Source organism: Ammospiza caudacuta, chromosome 35 (assembly GCF_027887145.1).
Source record: "Ammospiza caudacuta isolate bAmmCau1 chromosome 35, bAmmCau1.pri, whole genome shotgun sequence".
Lineage (NCBI taxonomy): Eukaryota > Metazoa > Chordata > Aves > Passeriformes > Passerellidae > Ammospiza > Ammospiza caudacuta.
Window position 1 is genome coordinate 652,863 of NC_080627.1, and position 25,770 is coordinate 678,632.

The window sequence follows — 25,770 nt, forward strand, 5'->3', positions numbered from 1 at the left end:
AATGGTTCATCACAGGTGCGATTTATTGATTAATTCAGCAACTTAAATACAGTGTCTAATGAGTCTCATACATATTGCAAAAGCTGAGCTCAGGATTGGCTATTCAGCTACATGTCAGCCTCGTCTAATCTAGCCTTTTAGTTACATTCCTGTGGTTAGCAAGCACAGCAGCTTCTGTATTATTCTTATCCACGAGGACACCCTAGCCTTGAAGGGGCCTCTGCTGTAGCTGACTTCTTTACCAAATTGATTAGGCTGTGTCCCCTTTCTTCAAGCCACTCTTCGACAAAACTCTCCCCATAAATGGACATACGATGACAGTCATAGAAAAAGGAAAACTTCCCTATAGTTGGTCTGCACAATGCTGTGAACTATATGCATTATTAAAAGGGCTAAAATGGCTTGATCAAAGGAGTGGTACCATATTCACTGACTCTAAATATGCCTGTGGGGTAGTACATATTTTTGGGAAGATCTGGGCAGAGAGAGGATTTGTCAACTCAAAGGGAAAAACCCTTATTAATAAAGTCCTCATGAAGGCAGTGTTAAAAGTCTTGAAAGGACCAAAAGAAATTGCAGTGGTACATATAAAGGGACATCAAAAAGGCGATACTAGAGAAATAAAAGGAAACAACTGCAAAAAGGGCTGCTCTAGAAGATTCTGAAAAGATCTTCAGGTTAAATGAAGTAGGAGATGGGAATGAGGAAGATCAAGAAAAGGAGGAGATCCCTATATTTAATGAAGAAGAACAAGAGGAATTACTAAAACATGGTGCAGTCCAAAACGGAAAAGGAGAATGGAGGATGCCAGACGGTAGACAAGTATTAAACAAGGCATTAACCAGAAAGATACTAGAAGATCTACATGCTTCAACCCATTGGGGTACTCAAACTTTACATGATCACTTTATGAGAACTATGTGTGTATTGGGGTGTGGGAAATTGCCAAGATAATAACTCAAGTATGCATGGTATGTCAGAAGATAAACAGAAAAGTAATGAGAAAATTACCTCAAGGAGATAGAGAATTAGCGAAAAGGCCATTTCAGTGTGTACAGATAGACTTTACAGAATTACCACAAGTGCAGAGATATAAGTATTTACTGGTGATAATAGATCGTCTAACTCATTGGGTGGAGGCATACCCAACCACAAGAGCAACGGCCGAGACTGTAAGTAAAATTTTATTAAAGCAAATCATACCCCGATATGGAATGATTAATACTATTGACTTTGATAGAGGTCCTCATTTTACTGCCAAGATATTACAACAAATAACAGAGGCCTTAAATAACATCAGGAGATTTCATGCCCCATGGAGACCTCAAAGTTCTAGAAGAGTAGAGAGAATGAACCAGACTCTTAAAATAACTCTCACAAAATTAGCAGAAGAAACAAAAATGAATTGGTTAATGCCTCCCTCTGGCATTATTGAGAATAAGGACTAAACCAAGGGCAGATATAGGGATTTCTCCATATGAGATGATGTTTGGCTTACCTTTCTTAACTACTTCAGGTAATATGGGAACGTATGAAGAAGGAGAATTAGGCATGAGAAAATATATAAAGACCATAACCTGCACTTTAGAGGAGTTAAGGAACAAGGGATACCTTCTTCAAACTACTCCTATTGATTTTAAAATCCACAAATTCCAGCCTGGTGACTGGGTGTTAATTAAGACCTGGAAAGAACAACCACTAACTCCAAAATGGGAAGGTCCATTTCAAGTTTTACTCATCACAGAAACAGCCATTAGGATGCAAGAACGAGGATGGACACATGTCACCAGAGTAAAAGGGCTGGTTTCTGCTCCTGAGGGATGATCCCCCACTACAGATAAGTTAAAGAAGACATCAGGAACACCATAAGAACCACATAAGCTATAAGTTATAATAGGAACTCTGTTCGATTTATTAGAGGATATTTAATTGAAAAGTTTTTAACATTCTTTTAACTTAAGGAAATGGTATTTATATATGGGAGTGAGATTATATGAATTATCAAAAGCATGTTTTAATCTCTGGTATTCCTTGTTACTGATCCTGTGATCTGAGAAGCAATAGAGCATTCTCCCACGCACCTAGCAATCTGGCCCTAAAAGAAAGAAAGAACAGGTTGATACAAAAGGGGAAGTAGACTCCTGCAACAGTAACTGGTAAGAACAGCACAAGTAGTAAGGAAAGAGAAGAGAAGGGGGGGAAAGACCGGATCAGGATACACTCCTGCCAAAAAGAGTCACTGATCCTCTGTGGAAGGGAGACATGAATGGGAGAGTAGCCTGTACTGGACCCCCAGTTCTATTGATCCTTCTACTATCATCCTCTGTGTGCAAGAGTGTCTCCGACAGCCGTCCTCAGAACACACTCGAATACGAGCCCCAATTGTATCAACTTTTTAACGTTAATTACCTCTGTAGAGGATGGCAAAGTGTATTGGGTATTTGAAAATAGAGGATGGCAAAGTGTATTGGGTATTTGAAAATAGAGGGAATTTTTAAACAGAAATTGTTGGAGGAATGCCCTATGAAAGGAAAATGGATCTGTTCAGGAAGGAAACTGATTAAAGGAGAAGTAAGACATGCAGCTTATGAACCAGATTTACCAGACATTGAAACAACGATTGAAGAGGAAACATGTTAAAGAACTGATTAAAAGACTGGTTAAGAAAGTAATTAAAGAACTGTCAAGAGACTGTTAAGAGGTTGATGCGGGCTAAAGCCTGATCAAAGTTTTAGAGGGGGGAGTTGTTATAGGTAAAAGTTAAGTTAAATAAGGGTATAGTTCAATTATATTGTATTAATTATATTATATTAATTGTATTATGTTAAAAGGGGGCTTATTAGAATGTGCTAGGGGAGGGGTCCAGGGTTTGGTGGAACAGTGGTCTGGTGGGGCAAGGCGAGGCCGAAGACGGATTGGATGTAAGATCTGACCAATCATTCGAAGGCCTGCAGAAACAATTGGTCCAGAATGAATGGCACTGAAGACCAGTGAGAAGCCTGGAAAAGGACCAGTCGTCATGCAGATCCAAAATGAACCAATCCTGGATTCAAAAGGAGCTATAAATGAGGGGAGTTCGGTTGGGTCAGGGTTCTTCTTTATGGATACTAGGTTTTTTTGGGGAGAACCCAGTGCACTCGGGTTTAGCACACTGTTCTGTTTTTGGCTCGCTGTGTGGGTGCCTGGGCTTATCCTGGGTACTCCGTTCCTTGTAGCTATTTTAATTAACGAGAACCTCTTTCTCGGGAGAGAGTTTGGCCTCGTTCATATTCATAACACCTAGACAATGTGAAACGCTCAGGCCTGGCCCAGCTGGGCTTAGTGTTGGCTGCCCTTGGCAAGGGAATGGAAGGAGATGGAGTTGGGGTGGGGTTTTGAAGCCATGGAAACGAGAGAACCATGGTGAGTGTGTCACAAAGGGGCAGCCCCACGCTGGGCTGGTGCAGGTTGTGCTGGACACAGCCCCAGTGGCAGCAGACGCATCTGGCTCTGCCTCTCTGTGCCGAGCGCCAGCGATTGGAGTCACCCAGCCTTGTTCAAAGGCTGGGACCGAGCCCCCGGCGCTCACTGCTCTGAGAGCATTCCCAAAGTCAAACCCAGACACTTCTGCAAGGCAGAAGCATGGGTTCAAACATGGATTTTACTGGAAAAGGAAAGACAACTGAAAGAAAAGGTGAGGATAGAAAGGAGCTGGAAGGCCAAAGCCAAATGGAAAAATATCCCCCCAGGTTTCAGAGAAAACTGGTCCATGGTGGTCAGTGCTGACTCTGTGTCAAAGTAGGTGGCTGGCAGCTACAGATGATCCTGCAAGGATGTCCTGAGGCATGACAACATTCTATCCTTAGTTTACTCTGCTTTCTCATTTTTGACAGTAGGCAAATCACACATACTGTCAGCCAGGACAGGGACTGTGGCCATAACTGACCACAGGTTGGACATGGTCGTGAGATGCAAATTCTGTTGTTTTCTTTGCCATCAATGTTGGGTCTCACTACAGATAAATTTCCCATTCTTCCTCTGCTTGCTGATAGGGTCTGAGCCTGAGGATGGGATTACAGTGCTACAGATATGCCAATAAAGCCTACCTGCTTGCTGAGAGGTCTTTGTGGTTTCCAGAAATAACATCACAACTGTGAGGGTTTTTCCTGTGGATTCACAGGCAACCCTCAATAAGGAATCTTTTTTCCCCTTTTATCATCGGAGCCTTCCACCTTTCCCTTCAAACTTGCTAACTCAATACTGCTGAGAGGAATTAAATGCAGGATAGTTCAATGAGAAATAAAACAAACACAATTTTCTCAATAATTAAAAATTATTCCCCTTGAGTACCACACCCATTAGATGTGTTGATGATAAAGGTGGGTGTTCACCTAACTCACTTCTTCCCTTGTGAGCATGGCTCAGCCTCACACAGAGGTGAGGGGGGAGCTGGGCCAATCTCTGCTGGGAGGAAGGGTCTTGTGGCAGCCCAGAGAGGCTGTGCACATTGCCAGGGAACAGCTGTGCCCTGCATGTGCCCCTGCAATGAGCTGTGCTGCTGCCAGTGCCCCTGGAGCTGTGGGGCTGCTGAGCTGTGGGGCAGGCAGAGGAGCAGGAGGGTGCGTGTGCAGCTGAGCCATTCCTGGGGAGCACAGGGCTCTGGGCTCCCTGCTGTCCCAGGGCAGCCCAGAGGCCAGGCTGTGCCTGTGCTAACTCTGGGGAAGTGGCTCAGCGTTGTGCCCTGGCCTGCCTCAAGTGTCTGCCAGCAGGAGCATGTTTCCCTGTGCAGCAGTTCAGAAGTTTGCAGGAATTATGTACCATGAAATAGGGAGCTTCAGATGCTTTAGGTTTGCATTGTGGCCTGTGTTGTATTTTGTGTCTCCACTTTGCAGGTCTGACTGGCAACCCTCTTGCCAAGAGGTTTTCCCTGGCACGTCCCTCCATGCTCCTTCCCTCCAAGCCATTGCCTCCCATCCAGAAGAGTTCTCCTCCTACCAAGCCAAGCCCAACATGCAGAGGAGAGCAGGAGGATGGGAAAAATGGCACCGGCTGGGATGAGGAGAGGAGAAAGAAACAGGAGCTGAGTTCAGAGGGAAAAGGATGGAAGGTAAGGAGACCAAGCAAAGTCCTGTGTGGCTAATGTTCAGTATATGTGCTGTTGGCAGAGCTCGAAGAACTTTTCCCTGACAGGAACTGACACTCTCACTGGCGTTTGAACAGGTCCTGGTTTGTCTCTTTAGCTGGGCCAGAAATGATGGGATACTAAGGATGAGTGTGCACCTGCCCCTGCTGCCTCCAGCCCCATTCCTGGCCATGGCATGGAGGCCCTGGAGCAACTTGGGCAGGCAGAGAGCTTGCAGAGAGCAGCAGGGCAGGGAGCTCTGATGAACTTGCTCAGTGCCAGGGAGCCTGAGCTGATGGAGGTGTGGGAGCTGGAGAGCAGCCAGCATGCTGAGAGCTCAGCAGCACCTGGGCTCAAAGGCTGCTGGGGGAAGTGTAGGAGGGAAGGGCAGCAGCAGAAGAAATGAGGGGCTTGAGAAAAGCAGGTTTTGACATCCTGCAGAATGGCTTTGTGGGGACATGGCTGGAGATCAGCTCTGGCTGTGAGATGCCTTAGGGACAGGGAGAGAACAGTGATCTAAAGCCACTGCCATGCCATCCAAAAAGGGCAGTGGAGGTAGTGGCACACCAGAACATCTTGATGTCAAACATGTGAATGCCAGCCGGAAATGCAGCCACACTTGCAGAGGAGTGAGCACGAGGGCAGAGGTGGCAAATGTGGGACATGGTTTCTCCCTCACCACTTTGTGTTCCCTTCCCCATCCTGGGCCAAGCTGCACGATCAGTTTGACTTTTCCTGCCAGGTCCCAGTTAAATGCATGGCTAAATGTCCTGAGGCATGAATGGAGGCAAGGCTGGATTCTTGATCTGATCACTGTGTTCTACTCTTTCCAGACTTCCTTGCTGTATTCCAGTGGTGGGGATATGAAGAAGGGGTTGCTGGGACCACCTTTGATCCCCCCCATACGCAGGGCAGTGAGTCCCCCTGTGGGCACTGCTGCAGGGTCCCTGCCAAGCTCTCCCCAGCTGGAATTCCAGGACTCCCAGGAGATGAGGTAAGCCAAGGTGTCTGCTGCTGCAGCGTGCTGTTCAGCTCTCTCTTTGCATCTTGTAGGGTTATTTTGCCCAGTCAGGTGTCCCATGTATTTTGGCAAACCTCTGTGTATTCTCCATTTTGGCCATCTATGATGATCCAGTGCAAATGTCAAAGGCAACACCAATGTCCCAAGAGCAGAGGTGGTGGTGGGGAAGAGGAGGCAGGGCTTTAAAGCCCCTCAAGATGGGTCCTCTGCTGGACCTTGGCCATTGTTTCATACAGAGCTTGGCCAGCTCTCTGTGACTCCAGCAACTGAAAGCTTAAGGAGCATGAATTAGCTTTGCATCCTGTTGGGTTTATCGGTTGCATTTCCTCCTTTGTCATAGTGACCATGCTAAGAAGGCTTGCCTCCTTTCATGGTATGCCCATTCTCTCCCTTCTCTTTCTACCTCCTCACATGTTCTTTTGTCCTCCATTTTCTCCAGGCCAGAATCCAGCAGCATAAACAAAGAGAAGAACTCTGAACCTGCAGGTAGGTACAGGGCATGTCTGTCCTAAAATGACCATTGCATTCTTGACTCAGAGGTGACATTTGGAAAGCTTGGTTAAAACCAATTCTTCTCAAAATTTCCTTAAATTCATTTCAATTCATTGGTGGGCTCAGTGGACTCTCCCAGAGGCCAGTCACTGGGAATGTTCTCTGGTGGTACAGTGAAAATTCCTCCACTTTGCAGGTGTGACTAGGTTCATTTTTTCCAAGTCTTTCCGCCCTTGGCTACTTCCCTCAAAGCTATTGCCGCCCATCCAGATCAGCTCTTCTTCTTCTTCTAACAATAATAAAATGGACAGCATGGAAGAAGAGAACAAGGAAACTGGCACTGGCTATGATAATGACCGTAGAGAAAACCAGGAGCAGAGTTCAGAAGGAAAATGTTCTAAGGTAAGGAGACCAAACTAAGTCCTGTGCAGTAGATTTTCAGTTTATGTGTTGGAGCCAGAGCTTGGAGACCTTTTCCTGTGCTGTGAGCCCAGGGAAGCAGCTGAGCCAAAGAAGAGCTCAGCTGGATGCTGTTCTTCAGGCTGTCTTTGCAATGGGTGTGTAGTGCAGACTTCACATCCTCAGTGTGTATCAATAACAGGAGAGGTCTTTGAATGGTTTCTGGGCTCTGCTGTGGTTCCTCCTCTCTCTTATGGCTGAGAGAACACAAACTAGCAGTCAGAACAGCTAAAGTTGTCCACTCTGGAAAAACTGTCCTCCTAGATTTATTAAACAATGGGTTTCTTTGAACTGTCTCTGTGTCTTGGTGGTGGTTTCTGTCAGCTGTGTCTGATCAGGATGGAAAAAGGTGTTTGCAGGAACAGGCAGTCCTGCAAAGTCAGTTCCAGGTTGGCTCAGCTTTTGAGTTGTACAGCCATGCCCTCTGCACAGTTGTCCCTGATGCTATTTCAGGACTTCATCAGCTTCTGGGCAGCTGTGTGCTCTGGCATGGCTTTGTGCAGAGGGAAGGGAAGGGAGGTGGCCATGGGAAGAGCAGCCCAGACCCCAGCCCCATGACTGCCTTTGCAGCAGGGCCATGACCTGCAGTTGTTCTGGGTTTGCCATGGGGTGCAGGAAGAGGCAGATGAACAACAGCTTTGGTAAACATAATGTGCAATCCAAGGCTCTGGTAGATGATTTCAGCCTTGCTGAGAAAGGGCCCAGTGTAACCCTGACAAGAACTGACCCTTTCAGTGAAATTTGAACAGGTCCTGGTTTGTCTCTTTAGCTGAGCCAGAAATGATGGGATACTAAGGATGAGTGTGCACCTGCCCCTGCTGCCTCCAGCCCCATTCCTGGCCATGGCATGGAGGCCCTGGAGCAACTTGGGCAGGCAGAGAGCTTGCAGAGAGCAGCAGGGCAGGGAGCTCTGATGAACTTGCTCAGTGCCAGGGAGCCTGAGCTGATGGATGTGTGGGAGCTGGAGAGCAGCCAGCATGCTGAGAGCTCAGCAGCACCTGGGCTCAAAGGCTGCTGGGGGAAGTGTAGGAGGGAAGGGCAGCAGCAGAAGAAATGAGGGGCTTGAGAAAAGCAGGTTTTGACATCCTGCAGAATGGCTTTGTGGGGACATGGCTGGAGATCAGCTCTGGCTGTGAGACGCCTTAGGGACAGGGAGAGAACAGTGATCTAAAGCCACTGCCATGCCATCCAAAAAGGGCAGTGGAGGTAGTGGCACACCAGAACATCTTGATGTCAAACATGTGAATGCCAGCCGGAAATGCAGCCACACTTGCAGAGGAGTGAGCACGAGGGCAGAGGTGGCAAATGTGGGACATGGTTTCTCCCTCACCACTTTGTGTTCCCTTCCCCATCCTGGGCCAAGCTGCACGATCAGTTTGACTTTTCCTGCCAGGTCCCAGTTAAATGCATGGCTAAATGTCCTGAGGCATGAATGGAGGCAAGGCTGGATTCTTGATCTGATCACTGTGTTCTACTCTTTCCAGACTTCCTTGCTGTATTCCAGTGGTGGGGATATGAAGAAGGGGTTGCTGGGACCACCTTTGATCCCCCCCATACGCAGGGCAGTGAGTCCCCCTGTGGGCACTGCTGCAGGGTCCCTGCCAAGCTCTCCCCAGCTGGAATTCCAGGACTCCCAGGAGATGAGGTAAGCCAAGGTGTCTGCTGCTGCAGCATGCTGTTCAGCTCTCTCTTTGCATCTTGTAGGGTTATTTTGCCCAGTCAGGTGTCCCATGTATTTTGGCAAACCTCTGTGTATTCTCCATTTTGGCCATCTATGATGATCCAGTGCAAATGTCAAAGGCAACACCAATGTCCCAAGAGCAGAAGTGCTGGTGGGGAAGAGGAGGCAGGGCTTTAAAGCCCCTCAAGATGGGTCCTCTGCTGGACCTTGGCCATTGAATTCCTCTGTAATTGTTGTGGTGACATTTGGGAACTGTACTCCATGGGATGGGTCCTGCAGGTCTTTGACTGCTGTTATCCTTGACTGTCAAATTTGGCAACCATGAGAATATGCTTGGGCAAATTTTGGCTACTGGAGAGGTGTCTGCAAATTCAGGTGCTGCTTCTGTAAACATCAGGTGTAACTTCACTGTGCCTGGGGCTCCACAGTGAAATGAGATGCCAGATAAATGTTGCAGTATAGATGTAAAATCTGATGTATAATCCGATTGATGTTTAATGTTTTGATCTGTGCTTAAGATCAAAGAGGGAAAGGTGCTATAGAAGAGACACAGGACTGTACCTGATGGAAAAATATTGGCTTGAATATGGAAGAGAAAATGTAGCTATTACCCTTATGCAAGAGCTAACAATAAAGAGGGAGTCACAGAAGTATCATGCCAATTGTGAATCTTCAGTGGCTTTTAAGGTGTGATCTGCACATCCTTCCCTAGCATCTGAGTTGGAAACCAGGCTTTGTTTTCTTGAAAGAGCCTGCAGGTGTAATATCATTCTCAAGAGACAGCAGTGCTCTGACCACATGTGGCACGAGGATGTCACCAGGGTAAGGCACAAGCAGGCAAAGTCAACCTTTGGCAGCTGTACAAAAGTAGCTGCCCTCCATTCAGAGTCATGATTCAGCTCAGCAGCTCTTGCTGCTTCAGAGAGGCTGTAGGAGCCACTTGGCTCCAAAAGGAGAGGCAGCAGAACTGGGGAATTCTGATGCAGGTTGAAGAATTATTGCTGTGTTTTAGCTGGAGCTTGGCCACTTCTGTGTGACTCCAGCAATGGCAAACTTAAGGACAATGAATCAGCTTTGTATCTTGTTGGGTTTGTGTGTTTCATTTCCCCCTTCATCACAGTGACCATGTTTAAAAGTTTTGCCTCCTTTCATGGTACACCCTTTCCCTCCCTTCTCTTTCTACCTCCTCACATGTTCTTTTGTCCTCCATTTTCTCCAGGCCAAGACCCAGCTGCAGAAGCAAAGAGAATTCTGAACCTGCAGGTAGGTACAGGGCATGTCTGTCCTAAAATGACCATTGCATTCTTGACTCAGAGGTGACCTTTGGAAAGCTTGGTTAAAACCAATTCTTCTCAAAATTTCCTTAAATTCATTTCAATTCATTGGTGGGCTCAGTGGACTCTCCCAGAGGCCAGTCACTGGGAATGTTCTCTGGTGGCACAGTGAAAATTCCTCCAGTGTGAAGTGTTGAGTGGTACCTGGCGGCCATAGGGATGCAGCGCTGGAAGAGGATACCTTCCTCTCCATGCTGCTCATTCTTTTTATCTCCCTGCAGCCTTTTTAGTGTCACAATTAGCAGGGGAAAGAAGGCTTTTAGCATGAAATGAGAGAGGTTCCCCCTCCTTCCTCCTGCTTTTGAAGCAGAAAACCTTTCCTTGGGGCACTTTCTGAGCGGAACCCTTTGAGATGTGAAGGGGATTCATGGACATTGCCTGGTTTTGTATTGGCAGAAATAGGGAAACTTCCTATGGTAGAAAGTTCTTTTGAATTTGCCAGTGAAGGAGAAAGAGCCTTCCAAATGGATACATCCTATGCAGGGTGTGAGTTTGTCATCCTGTGGCAGAACAAGCCCAAAGCCACCTATGGCAGGTTCACAATTACAAATCTCTTCCCAGCTCTCTCTGCCTGTGTCAGTGTTGCAGGCTGAGGCTGGGGCAGGAGATGCCTTCTGCCTTGTCCCTGTCCCTGCCTTGCCTGATCCCTGACAAGTGGAATTGTGCCAGACAAAATGCAGTCTCTGGTGCATCTGGGTCAGGCAATGCTTTCAAGTTGAAAGCCTCAATGACACTGTTGTTGTTCCTTTGCCATCTCTGGGTGTGTAATGATAGGAGAGATGAGACTTGGAGAAATAATTCTGCTGATGCAGAACAAGGGATCAGATCCCCTGGTCCCTTTGGGGGTCAGGGTTAGTTCTGCCAAATCCTGGCTACGGCCCCCCTTTGGAATGACTCCTTCATTGCTGATATGAAGCTGAAATGCTTAATGCACTAGAAAATAGTATTGCTCAGTAAGTAAGGTGAAATTTTTGCTGGATCAATTCTGGACTAGAAATTACCTATCTCATTAAGCATTACCTGTCTCACTTTTATTACTGACCACTGCATTCTACAGGGTGAAGGAATCTGGGTTTAAGACACTCATCCTGCTTGGCTGCCATATGATTTTATTCTCTGTGCAGCCATGTAAAGAACTAGTTCTCTTAATTCTAACTGCTTTGTTGGAGAGTATTTCAAAATTAACTACCCTCTGCTATTTCCATTAGGAATATTTTGAATTGACAGTATTAGCCAAGATCAGAAATGTTTTGAGGCAGGTCATGTTTATGTTGTGTTTGGGTGTCTCTGCTGAAAAGACAGCAGGGAATAAACCCCTGGAACAAGTAAATAGAGCAAAAGTGGAACTTTGGGATGAGCACTTTGTTCCCTACCAATACAGGCTCACAGAATACTGGGCACATCTAATGCAGAAAGCAAAGCTTCTTTTTTATCTGAAACGTGGTGCCATTGTTTGTGTCCCAGCAGTTCTTTTGTTGTAAAGAGTAATATAAAAATCCCAAAAATGCAATGGAATTGAGTGGGACCTACAGAAACAAAGGCCTTGAAAATTACTTTTGAAAGCAATTACTTCCTTGCCAGTGTCAGATTCTAGAGAGCACTGTGAATTCCCAAGTGTTTGGAAGGAAAGGGATCCTGTAGTAGTGGGGAGGCAACAGGCATCACATGAACTAGTAGAGCCCTTTCTCTTTTGGCTTGCCAGCTCCATATTGTTCAGAAAAATTAAACTGATGCTTGTTTCATGAAAAATAAAAAACCAAGCAATCTTCTCAGTTGTCGATGGAAGGAGACCAGGACATCAATTAGATCATCACAGGCCCAATTTTATTGATCAGTACAGCAGGTTAAATACAGTTCATAATGAGCTTCATACATATTGCAAAAGTTAAGCTCAGGATTGGTCAGTTACATATCAGCACCTACGCCTACTTCTGCATGTTCTATGGTTCTACTTTTGATACTTTCTACATCTTCTCAGGATATATTCAGGAATAATCTCTACTCCCTATCCTCATGTTGCAGCAAGGTCACTGACTGCTGACTTCTCCTTTCAGCTTACTGACTGCTGACTTCCCTCTCTCAGCTTGACCAGCGGCATTATGTCAGTATGGCCTTTCTCAGCTAACCAGTTATTAATAAATCTCTCCACACTCAGTAACTAAAAGACGCTTTGAATTCCTCACCCATTAGATGGGTTGATTGTAAAGGCATGAGTTCAACTCACTTCTTCTCTTGTACCTGAATGTCAGCTGCTTCTGAGCCTACAGCAAAAACCCAAAGGAAGAAGGGAAAGAGCTCTGGGTTCAAGACAGGAGCTGGGATGCCTCTGTTGCCAAGGAAACGGGCTGAGCTGTTGGGCTTGGAGCCTCCTGTGCCTGAGCCCGGCCTTGGGAATGGAAATCGGGGCTTGCGGGAGGCTCAGGGGCCTTGGCCCAGGAGCCCCGGCAGAGCCGCGGAGCAGCGCCGGCCCCAGGGGCACTGCAGGGAGGACAAGGACAGAGGGCAGGGGGAGCTAGGCTGTTGGCTGGCAGGAGGAAGGGTCTTGTGGCAGCCCAGAGAGGCTGTGCATATTGCCAGGGAACAGCTGTGCCCTTCATGTGCCCCTGCAATGAGCTGTGCTGCTGCCAGTGCCCCTGGAGCTGTAGGGCTGCTGAGCTGTGGGGCAGGCAGAGGAGCAGGAGGGTGCAGGTGCATTCCTGGGGAGCACAGGGCTCTGGGCTCCCTGCTGTCCCAGGGCAGCCCAGAGGCCAGGCTGTGCCCGTACTAGCTCTGGGAAAGTGGCTCAGGATTTTGCCCTGGCCTGCCTCAGTGTCTGCCAGCAGGAGCATGTTTCCCTGTGCAGCTGTTTAGAAGTTTGCAGGAAATGTGTCCCATGAATTATGGAGCTTCAGATGCTTTAGATTGCATCTCCACCTCTGTTACATTTTGTGTGTCCCTTTTGCTGGCCTGACTGACAGCAGTGGTCCCAAGGAGGTTACCTTGGGATCTGTAGTTTCCCTGCCAACATCCCAAATGCATTTACCTTCCAAGGCCCTCCTTTCACAGAGCCGCTATCTAAGTCTCGTTTTTTATTATTATGCTGACCATTCTGCAGGGGCAAAAAATCCTGATTTAAGACATTGCTTTTTTTCTACTGCATTGCCACTTAATTTATCCTCTGTGAAGTTGTTGTATGGAATTGCAACTAGAAAATCAGCCTTTAGTCATCCTGGCCTGAAAGTGGCCCAATCTCATACAGTTTAGAATGAAAATCCTTGGGGAAAATGAAATATCTAGTGTCAAGAACACAGTTCACACTTGGCTAACACTCCTGCACTCCTGCAATGCTCAGATTTTCTTTGAATGTCCTATGAAATATTCCAACAAAGAGAAGACAATGTTGATCTAAATGCATCCAGGTATTAGAACCTGGGGCTTCTTTCAGGAACCAGAAAGATTATGTTTACTACAATCAGCATGAATAAGGGCAGATAAGAATCTCTGTCAAGGGCAATCTCCTTCTCTGCCCTTCTCTATCACACACAGAGGCTTTTCAGCATGCAGGGGCTGGGGCCTTCATCATGCAGCAGGTTTCAGTCTGCTGGCCAACAGAGTCATGTCATGTCTGCTGCCAGTAGTCCATCCCCTGGGAGAGGGTCTAGGCATTGTACCTTGCTGCTCTCAATCCCAATCTCTGTGTCTTGAGAGCTCTGCACTCCGGAACCTGTCTTGCCTGTTGCCCAGCATTGTGGTTTTGGGGGCTTGAAGTCTGTCAGAGGTTTACAGGAACCTTTGCTTCCATTCCCAGGCCTCCCACTGAGCCAGGCCAAGGACACAGATCATTCCACCAGTCCTGGTCTTACAAGGGACAAAGAGCTGAGGGACGCCTTTGGAAAGGTAAGGGATAAGAACAGGGATGAGCAGACTTCCTTTCCAGTGGCTGTTTAGTGCTTGGCCCAAAATGTCACTGAAAATCATCATCTTCCACTCTAGGGGAATGGGGATTCACTTGGGAATATATTGGACAGCTACAGAACCACTGCTTGGCTATTTCCAGTGGTGCCAAGGTCTCTGGTTTGGAGATGGTGCTAAGGTCATCCCTGAAGCATTTGTTTAATGTGCAAAGGCTGTTTTAGAGAAGTTCTGAATGACAGAGCAAGCTACACATCAGTGAACGTGGGCAAAGTGCATCCTTGGAAGCAGAGAAGCTAAGATTCTAATGTTGGGTGCAAGCAAGGCTGCAAAATCAAATGGTAGAGGTTGATTTTTCCTGGTTACCTTTGTGTCTGTATCTCACAGCCCTCTCATTCTCAAGTTTTCTGCTCATGAACATCAATGCTTCTGTAACTTGTTTTCACATGACTCCTCCTTTTGGTCTCCTGGTCTCAGAGACCAAGTCCTTCAGAGCTGAGTCCTTCAGAAGCCAGGAAGTGAGAAACAGCTGCAATTCCTGGCCATGAGTGTTAAGCAACAGCTCATTAGCCCTCCTTGCTGGGTATTGCACATGGTTTTTATTCTCCTGCCATGGCCTGTAGGAAATGAACTGCCTGCTCCCTGGCCATGTCAGCTCTTCCTCTGCCTTGGAGCACTCCTATGGCTTTCATGCTTCAAGCAGGGCTTCCTGACATTGGTTGCAGTTGCAGCAGTGTAAGGTTGTGGCTCTGAAGTGTTCCACCTCACTGTGTGTAATTGCCAAGGTGAGGACAGGAGACATTCCTCTGAAACTATTGGAATGTGGATGGAGCTGCATTGAAGCCTATGGCACTCTGTGGACTCTGTGCTCCTGATGAGATGTTGTGTGTGGTTTGTGTGTCTCTGCTTACAGTCTATGATGTATTTCCATTGCATCCAGATCCGTGCTGCTTTGTACATGTTGGCTCAAAAGAACTTGGGGTGGAAGGACGCAGAGTTTTTGGAGAGAGAGATGAAGAAAAGGAGACAAAGGAAAACATTCTTGCAGCCTATTCCTGAGACAGTTGAGCTTGGGGATGCAGCTGAAGCAAGTAAGTGGTGCCTACACTTGTGGTGGTCCTTTTTCACCACTTGCTTGCCCTTTGCATAGTGTTGCAATCAGACTGGGGAGCTGTTCAGCTTGCATCTGAGTGGAAGCTTGCTTGGGATTTAATTCTGTTTCCCAAAGAAAAATACAGAGGCATGAAGTGTCTTGCCCACAGCCTCACTGAGTCAGTAACAGAATATCAGCTTCCCCCCTTTACCTCTAAAGTCCTTCAGAGTAGAAAATTCTGTCTTGCAAAGTACACTAAGGTTTCAGACTCTCCTGGAGAGCAGCTTCCAGGGAAGGGGAGTCCAAAAGAATGGTTTTCAACCAGGCTGCAACCTGGAAGAAACAAAATTCAGCTCCTTCTAATGAAAACACCAGAGATCCTTCTCCTGCCACTCCCTGATGAGGAGCTGGCACTGTAGGGCTGTGCTGAAGCCCCAGCCAGGGCTAATGTTGCAGCCCCAGGAGCAGCAGCATTCCTGACTGGATCCTGGCTGAGGGGCTCTGCCTGCAGGGCTGTGAGCGCTGCCCGAGGGTGGCAGCGGGGCCCTGAGGAGGCAGCACTCAGCCCGAGGGCAGCACGCAGGGTTATCTGCACTTTCCTTTGGCAACTGCCCCTGCCAGCCTCTGGAACAGGAGAACAAAGGCAAAGCAATACTGGGTTTCCTTGTTTCTTAAGGGAAGCATCACTGCAATTTGGTTTTAAGCTAGAATAAGGTAGATTTTTTTTTATAATGAAGGGGATGAAAAGCTGGAAGGTTTTCCCAGAGAAGCTGTTGGTCCATCCTTGAAGGTGTTCAAGGCCAGCTTACATGGGGCTCTGAGGAACCTGATCAGGATGAAGATGTCACTGCTCACAGGGGTTGGACTAGATGATGCTTAAAGGTGCCTTCCTACCCAAACTCTACCAAGATTCTGTGATCATTATCCCATGTTAGTATTATACTTGGTATACAGTGGTATTTCGTTGTTATACTTGAAGTTCTTTGGGGTAACAAGCAGATGTTACCCAGCTCCAGCAAGTTTTCTGGTCCTTTCCATCATCACCTGTCCAGCACTCTCCCCTTACAAGCTCCTCTTTGGTCCCTGCAGCCTTTAGCCTACCACCTGTTGATGGCACAGCTTCTAGAGGGCAGAGAAAACACCCTGGTAGTGCCTTGAAGGAGAAGGTCTTGAGGAAGCAGGACAATGTGCCCCTACTGCCCAGTACACCCATCATCCATGGGGATGGCAGCTTCCCATGCAGCTCCTCAGGTAAGCCTGCTCCATGGCAGCTTTTCCCACTTGGGTTTTTCCTTGCACAAGGAGCACAAACTGCCTCCTGCCTCAGCCAGCACTGCTGGGATCTTGGCTCCATAGTCTGTCCTGAGAGTGAACAGCAAATATACTTTTGAGTTACTCCAGCTTGGAAGCACTGGAGCAGCTGGTTCTTAGAGATCCATTGGAAAGCTGAACTGAATAAAGTCGTGGTAAAGGCCTAATCTCTGGCTTTTGCCCAGCCTGAGAGTCCAAACTACAGCACTGGTGCCAGGAGGCAGCTGGGACTGCAGGGATGAGCTGCAGGGCTGCACAGTCTGCTGCTGTGCTCACTGTGCTCCTATGAGAACGACCACAATCAGTTGTTCACTCACCATCTGGGCCCTGTGCCTGTGCTTCTGTCCAGTTCTGCAGCCAGCTGTTGTGCTGGGCTGTTCCTTGCTGTTCCAGCAAGGGCTGTCTCTGCAGGGCAGTCAGGGGCTTGGTGCAGTCATGCTGCTGCTGTTCCCAGAAGTGCCTGATGGCTCCTCGCTGCCACCATCCACAGCCTGCAGTGCCAAGAGGAAACAAGCAGTGCCTCCTGTGTCAGCCAGCAAATACAGCACCCCTGTGCAGCAGATGGCAGCCAGGAGGGGCTGCCTGCTGCTCCCAGGCTGTTTGCTGCCTGCAGCAAATAGACAGCAGAGAGTCCCTAGTGGCTCTTGTCCCTCCTTTGTGGGTAGCCTGCCAGTGCTGTGATCCCAAGTAGGGTGAGATAAGAAGAAGGGAGCTAGAAGTGCTAGTTGAATGCTCTTCTCTAGTGATGCTACTTCCATGTTCAGAATTGACCAGAACTAGCCTGACGTGGCTCTCCATTCACAGTGAATCTAGATGTGTGTGTCTACATCACTGATGTCAGTGGCTGGGGTACCTCAGTGACATCCAGATTAGCTCCCTTCTGAATATATTTTGAAGTTATCATTCCTCCATACTTTGTGAGAACATGCAAGGTAGCACAAAAACCCTACAGAGTCCAGAGCAGTTCATCTAGATTCTGTGCAGTATTTATACTCCATCATTTTAAACATCTCAAATGTTTTAATCTACACATTAGAAAATGAGCTTTTGAGTGCATGACATGAAATTTTTGATTGACGGTGCTTTTGATGACAAATGGGTTTCATAAGGAATGCATTTATCATCAGATTTTTCTCATACCTTCTAAAATTTTTTTCCTTACCAAAAAGTTCAATTAAAGCAAACCCAGGTGAACTGATTAACAAGAGAGTGCATCTGCCAACAATGTGGATCTGTATTTGCATATTTTTATCCTCAGAGTGTGTCTGGAAGGCTTTTTTATCAACTGTCTATTCTGGAAATTCCATTTTTACACAAGAGAAAGCTTAGAAACTGCTGAGTTTGCAAACACGTCCATTAGATGGCAAAATAAATTTCACCTCAGCATCCTTGATATACAGGCAGTGTGTACCTCTGAAAAAGGTTCATGATGCTTGGAAAGAACAAGATCCATGAAGTACTCCCTTCCCAATAGCAGGCTAAAATGTGTGTGCACTCAGCTGCCTCTGTCTAGAATATTTGCAGTCAATGGGAACAGAGGCGCTCTCAGGTGGGAAGGGTCAGGTGTGGCTGTTCCCTGGCAGCTGCTCCGGGGCGATTGAGCCGGGCCCAGCAGGGCTGGGTTGTTCACTCTTGGCTTGGTGCTGTCTCCAGGCAGCTGCAGGGCTCTCCCCAGGGAGTTGCAGAGTGCCCCTGTCCTCAGGGCTGGGGGCAATCAGGGCGCTGAGACAAGAGGGGCACCTGAGGGGTTCCCTCGTGGGCAGCCAGTGCTGCTGGTCAGCGCTGCCTCACAGGGAGCGGGAGCTCTGTGGCCGCAGGATCTGCTGCTGGCTGTGGCACCTGTGACACTCGGGAGCTGGCGCTGCAGGGGCAATTGTCAGCTTCAGCCTGGAGCTGGGCCCGGCTGGGGGAGGCTGGGAGCAAGCAAGGAGCCCCAGGAGCCAGAGAGCAGGGAAGCCTCTGAGCCAGTGCCAGTTTGTGCCACACGGAGCCCTGGCTGGGAGATGGAGCTGAGGCCGCCCCATGGCGGGGCCTTGCCCGGGGTTGCAGCGCCCATGGCTGACCCTCTCCTCACAGTGACCTTGCAGACGGCCCCTGGTGCCAAGCACCGAGAGGAGCCACTCCATGGGCATGGGCAGAAGGACAGAGCCTCTTCAGACCCACAGCAGTCCTTGCAGGAGGCACTCTTCTTGCTGGGCAGCAATAACTGGTAAGAAAGGCCCCGCTCCCTCTGGGTCCCTCTCAGAGTTAAGGTCGGTCAGAAGCATGTCTTGCTCGTGCCTTGGAGCCCTAAGAGCCCAGAGAGCCAAAGGGCACTGGGGAAACCACTCCAGAGCAGGGAGAGGATGAAGACTGGAGAGCAGCCTTTTCTTGGCCTTGCTCTGCAGCAGTGCTGCAGCTGCAGCAGGCCCGTGCTGTTTCCTCGCTTTGCCTGCTGCTCCATGGAGCTGCAAAGGAAATCTTGAGGGAAGGGAGAAAGCTCTGGAAGGAGATGATTTGCTGGCTGAAGGCAGAAGCAGGATGGCAGAAGTTTTGAGTGTGGAGATTTGGGTGCCTTGGGCCACTGGCCCAGTGGGACTGAGTAAGATTTCTCTCTGCTCCCACTGCTGACAGCAATGGCAGGTGACAGGGTCTCCCTGTGACCTCCTGCATGGCAGTCCCAGAAGCAGCTCCAGGGAGTTCCTTTTTCTGACAAATGGACTGAGTTGTGCTTTCAAGTCCCTCAGCCTATCATTACTCCTGAGGGGCTCATGGCAGAAGAGAAGGAAAAATAAAGAAAATCCTCTAGGAATCTTGCTTTTTGGAAATCAACTTTTTCCATCACACTGCTTCATATGGGCCTGAGATGTTTTGTCATTATTCCCAGTGTGTCCCAAAATTATACAGAGGCAGAAGGAGCCCCAAAGGTGATAAGCCTACAAATGTTATGTGATATTGGTTTTCTTTTTGATGTCTTTTTGATCACTCCCTGGTGGATGCTTTATTCACACAGGGTTAAGGACTCCATTCCCACTGGGATAAGCATGAAAAATCTGCCATGATGCATCTCCTTGTGCAGTCACCTTTGCTTTGCCCTTTCCCTTCTGCTTTCTCTTCCCCGTTTCTCTTTGGTGCCCTGTGAGGTGCAGAGAGCAGGTGTGGGGGCTCCGGATGACACTCAGGGGTGCCCGTGGGATCGGTCACCAGCCCTGTGAGGTGCAGCCTTGATGCCTCACACACCTTCCTGTAGCTGAGGGCCTGCACAAAGCAAGTGCTCAGAGACAGAGTCGTTTGCACCTTTTAAATAACCTGTTGCTGTTGGGGGGATTGTTTTAGGTAGGGGTTTTGGGAAAAGCCAGAGTTTCAACAGTTCTTGCCCAGGGGTGGAATCTCCTGGGACATCCTGCTGCATTTTTGGGGAATGTGAGAGGTGGAGTGGAGTGGAGTGGAGTGGAGTGGAGTGGAGTGGGTGACAGAGAGGCCGAGATCATAGATTGGAAACTCAGCTCCAGAGAGCCAGTGCAGACTCTCCCTGCTGAATGCCTGCTGGGGCTGACAAAGAAGGAAAATGCCCCAATAACAGCCCCATGCAACTGTGTCTCAGGGACAGGTAGAGGGAGGTGACAACAAACAGCAGCATGGCCGGTCTCCCAGCTTCTAGGAAGCAGTGACAGAGGGGCCTCATGTGCCAGAGGTTTCAGAAAGGCTGTCTTCTTAAATGGCCACTCTGAAACCCCTCTCTTTGCCTCTTGGGTTTGTGAATGCTTTTGACAGCCACAGCATCCTGGGGTAACATGTTCCACGATTTCATTAAGCGCTCCTTGAAAAGCACCTCCCATTGTTCAACTGAGCTGCCAGCCTGGTAATTTCAGAGGGTACTGCCTTGGTGGAGAGAAAAATCAATCTTCTGCCTTTCAGGGAGCTGAAGGAGAAAGGACTCCTCACCATCAAACACCTGGCTGGGTCCCATTCAGAGGTCCTGCTTTGTAGACTTCATGAGGTTTGCTTGGCAGTTACCAGTGAGGTGAGAACGTTGTTCTGAATTGTCCCCCATACTTCATACACAGTGTGTAGAGTAGGTATGTGCTTGCTCATCTCCATGTGTGCTCAGGGTCTGCCTTGGTTTCTGGTTTTAGACCTGAGATTTCTAGTGTCTGTCAGCTATCTGAAGGATCTGTGGGTACATGCAGCTGTATTTACTGGCAGGTCGGGTATCTGACACTCATCTTTGAGTGTGGTGCCTTTATAATGCAATGTGCAAATGCAGAAAATTAGACACTAATGACATTATTTGCCAGAATCCAAATCTCTTTCCAAGTTGTAATTCAACACTGCAAATTATTGTGTAGACCCGAGCCTGTGTTTTCTGTTTCCTGGCTGAGTGCTTCAGCTGCTGGTGTTGCTTTTTTGAACAGGAGCACCTGACTCTTCTATCTTTATCACTTGTGCCTTTATGATTTGAAAGCAGCCCTTGCTTTAATTTTCTAGTAAAAGGGCCTAAAATCAAAGCTGTGGACATTTTAGAAGGGTTAAGTAGAGCACTGAATGAAATTTTTTTTTTAGGCCTGCAGTGAGCAGGTCTCAGGCCAGAAATTGGTGCTAGAGTAAGTGCCTTTCTGTGCTTGTACTCTCCTGCTCTTCCTATACTTTTATGTTCCTCTGGACACAATGGGAAGTGTTGTCATTTCCTGGGATTTCTGTTGAAGGCAACTGGTTTTCTTTTCAAGGTGATTCCTATGTTTCCCCTCATGACTTCCCCAGGTGACCAACCTCCGTTCCAAGGTGTCCTACTCTGCCATTGTCACTCTGGGAGAGCTCTCTGTGACCTTGAAGAAGGACATGGACTCTGAGGTGGATGAGGTTGCTCGGGTCCTTCTCCAGATGGTGTCCAGCTCCCCAGAATTTGTTCAGAAAGCAGCCAGTCAGACCCTGGGGATCCTGGTGGAGAATGTGACTCCTGCACGAGCAATGACTGCTCTCATGGACATGGGAGTCAAGTAGGTTCTTTTTCTTTTAGTGATATTCTTCACCTTAGCGTGTGTGGGAGGGAGAAGGGATGAGACAGAGAATGGGAATGGTGGGAGGGAAGGGTCCTGTATCCTGCATCTTCTGTGAACTCAGTGACTTGATTCTCCAACCAACCTCACTTCTTCCCTCTTGTCACCTATTTCTGCCGTCCTGCAGCCTATTAGTTCTCAGAATCACAGAACTGTAGAATATGGGGAGTTGAAAGGGGCCCATCAGGACCATCAAGTCCAACTCCTGGCCTTGCCCAGAACAGCCCAAGGGTCACACCAAGTGCCTGAGATTGTTGTCCAAATGCTTCTTCAACCCTGTCAGGCTTGGTGCTGTGACCACTGCCCTGGGGAGCCTGTTCCAGTGCCCAACCACCCTCTGGGTGAAAAACCCTTTTTCCTGATATCCAAACTAAAGCTCCTCTGACTCAGCTTCCTGCTGCTTCCTGGAGTTCTCCCAATCTGTCAGATTTTCCTAGATGTGGTGATTGGTGGGGAAGTGAAAGTGCCTTCAAAGGCAAAGGATAGAGCCTTGTGCTTTTGTGGGCAGAGGGACAATTGCAATTGCAGCTGTGAGCAGTGTTTGGTATTTCACAGTGCTAACCATACAGGCCCTGGGAAAACTGTGTCTCCTCATGATGCCATTAACTTGAGAAATGAGGAGGGTCCTTGCTGGGGCGTGGAGCACATGGGGGACAATCAGCTGGGCGTGGCACAGCCTGCACAGCAGGTGCAGCTCCTGCCAAAGGACTCTTGTATGACTGTCCTGGCCTTAGAGCTCTACTTTCTATTCAAACTGATGTTTCATGTTAGCCTTGAGATGATGAATCACTTTAATGGCACCTTCACAGGCTGACTGCCATGGGACAGTTGAAGCAATTGCTGCCTTAAATGTTGGTGCTGGGCCTGATATTTCCCAAGAGACACTCTCTAGAACAGGACAGCCTGGCTAAACTGCCTGCCACCCTTTCCTCAGCTTTGCAATAGGGTAAAACATTCAGATGGATCCATTGCCAAGGCCCACAGAAGAAACAGGCTGCATTGCTGGATATTCTGCAACTTCACAGCCCACAACGTGTTTTCCCTGCATTTGTTGTTTTCCAAAGTTCTGCAGATTTGGGGATAAATGGCTGGAAAGAGCCTCAATCCTGCTGCAGCTCTGTGTACTGGGTGCCCTCTGATGGGTCAGCATCAATTGTTCTTAATTTCTAAATTATTCATATGTCATCTATTTCTTTAATCTTTCTCAGAGTAAATACTGTGAAAGAAATTGAGTATCAGACAGTGCAGGGAGCATGAATTCTCCCTCCTCTGTGCTGGCAGGCCTTGTGTACAATGCTACCTTTGTGTTTAGCTGAGGCCAGAACCTTGTGCAGGTGTCCAAAGGTTCAGGGAGAGCCCAGGCTCCTTCCCCCAGCAAGGGCAGGGAGCAGGCTCTGGCCAAGGCTGCCGCTGCCGCTGCTCCTTGTCCCTGTGCCCAGGGTTTGCTCTCTCCTCCCCAGCAGCCGCCCCGCCCCGGTGCGCAAGTGTGCAGCCCAACTCCTCCTGTCCCTGATGGAGAGAATTGGAGTCACCAAGCTTGCAGGCACACCCAGGGCTGAGAGGCTGCCACATGTGGCAGGGAAGCTTGCTCGGGACTGTCACAAGGACACAAGGTAATGATCTTCATTTCACCTCCTAAAACAGGAAAGCCATTTTGTGTCTGGCTGTAAAGGTGAAACCACACAAGAGTGGAAACTAAAGGGAATATGAAGTTACCTCACGGTGTGAATAAGGCTCACAGAATCATGGAATATGCTGAGTTAGAAGGGGCCCATCAGGGTCATCAAGTCCATCTCCTGGCCATGTGCAGTGACCCCAAGAGTCACTCCATGTGCTTGAGAGCATTGTCCAAACTCTTCTGGAGCTCTGTCAGCCTTGGCACTGTGACCACTGCTCTGGGTTGCCTGGGCAAATGGCTGTACTGGGAAACCTGAGGTTGGCCAGCAAAAAGGAACATTGCCAACTTTTTCCTGTGGCTTGAAGGATTCTTTACTGAGATCAAAAGATCTCAGATCTGCCAGTCCAACACTTTTGTTTGGCCTTAGGTGGACAAGAAAAAGCCAAAATGTTGCCTAATGTTCATCACTGAAGCATCCCAAACATGCATTTCTCATTAACTTCAGACTTTCCTAGAAATATTTCAGGGGTCTTTAGCCAACATATTCAGTCTTTCTAAACCTGTTCTGCAGATTTCTAGAATGCTGTTATCTGTGGCTCAGTGAGCTCCACATTTCTTCTTGAAGAAAACTGTGGTTTCCTAGTAGCAAAATCAACCCAAACCACCAAAATCCCCTACCTTTGATGATGAAATTGCCATTAATAGCTGCCAAGAGCAACTAGCAGAGCAACTAGCTGCCCCTGTGCATACACATAGTATAGAATAATCAAGAGGATGCATGAGGTGTTTTGTCCTGGCTTCCCTGCCAGTTAAAGAAAGGCAAATTATTGTGCAATGGCAGCAAGACACTGCTAATAAGCTTTGACAACAAAGCAGATGTGTTTTGCTTGTTCCCTGGGATCCTTTGATGCCACAGAAGCACACCCACAGTTTCAGAGTGAAATGGTATTTTTCTCTTGCCCCACATTTTCCTCTTGCCTTTTGTGTTCAGCTGACAGCACTGTGCAGTATCAAGTGAGGTAAATTTCCCTCTTTGCTGAGTAGGTAATGCCTTCTCATGCAAGGATTGCACCTGATGAGTTTAAGGTATCAGCCTCTTCTGTTAAAACTCGTTCTTTGTTTGTTCACTTTTCTTTTGTTTCCTTCCTTCCTACCTTCCTTCCTTAGGCATTATGGACAGGAGATGGTGAAGATGTTGCTCAATCATCAACAATTTAAAATGCTTTTGGAACGATCTCTTCCCCCCCATGACCTGGAAGATATTCTGACAAGAATTAAGAAGAAAGTAAGTGCTTGGCAGGAGAAATGTCTCCTTTGTGCAAGCATTGCCTCTGCTAATATGAAATCAAAGATACCCAATCTGTCTTTAGCTAATTCCTCTTCTGCTGAATCATTTTGCTCCTGGGAATGAGCTGTTAATCCTCAGCCTGTTCATCTGCAGACCACAAAGGAACTGATATTATTAGGGAAAAGTGGGGGTTTGAATATTTTCAATATCGGTCTCAAAGAGGAAAGGGAAAGAGGAGAAAATGGGTTTACACTTAAGTGGAAGCCCCCACCATGCTCTCTCTACTCTGCCCCCTGTAAAGCAATTAAGTGAGAATTGTGCTTCTGAAGATAACAGAGTCTTTGCAAAGTACACTGGAAGTAGTAGTACCAAGAAAATTCCCAAATTTACAAAAGATGTCCAAATCAATCCTAGTTACTACAATGACTGTCTGTCTTTTGGGAATACTGCCCTGCTGTCAAGCCCTGTGGAGCTGGAAGAAGCTTGGTGAATTCAGCAGCATCCAGTGGAAAATCCTTTGTTTGTTTGGGGGAGGATTTTATATTTTGTTATCAACATTATAGAAGGGAGCCTGCCTTTGTGCAGGAGCAAGGAGAGTGAGTGTTGAACCAAACTGACTTCCAACACAATGGGCCAACCTCCAAAAGAGTCCAATTTTTTCTGTTGATTCCTTTACAAACACTTGTTGCCTACCAGTTTGCATTATTCCCATTTATGCTCAAGACTAAGGAATTTGGGATTTTAGACTGCTGCTCAGTCTGGTAGCACCCATAACCTGCCTTGGGCTATTGAAAACAAAGACTTGGCATCACTGAATCTCTGGTCGGTTTCCATCTGTAAGTTAGGAAATGTTTCCCTAAGCCTTGGTAGCAGTGGTCCTGGTTCTAACTTGTGTTTTAAACAGGGAATTTCCTGTTTTATATTGTAAAGATTGATGAGGTTTCTCTATGTCTTTGTAGGGGATGGAAAACCAGAAGGCTGAAGGCCCATCTGTCAAGGAGCCGGTGAAGGAAAGGAACGATGGCTCAAAGAAGCCCCAGGCCACATTGTCTTCTTGCAAACGGTACTGAGCACTTTTCTTAGATGTGACAAAGCACATGACAAGCTTTACATGTCTCTTCCTCAGGAAAAACTTTCTGGCAGAGATGACCAATGCCACAGATTGTTTCCTTTCCCTACAAACGTTCTAGGATAAAAAATGTCTACTTCTGCATTGTGCTGAACACAACTTCTCTGGAGGGGTTTCCACAAAAATGGAGAGACAAAAAGACACCCATTGGTTGCAGCTCAGACGATCCAGTGCAGTGGCAAGGGCGGTGCTGTGGAGGCTGGGAGAGGGCCAAGTTTCTGCTGCCTGACTTGGGACAAGTAAATTCAAACAGTGTTGTAATCATATTGTTGTATATCATATTTCCAGAGTCTCATACCTTCTGGGTGGTTTTCTC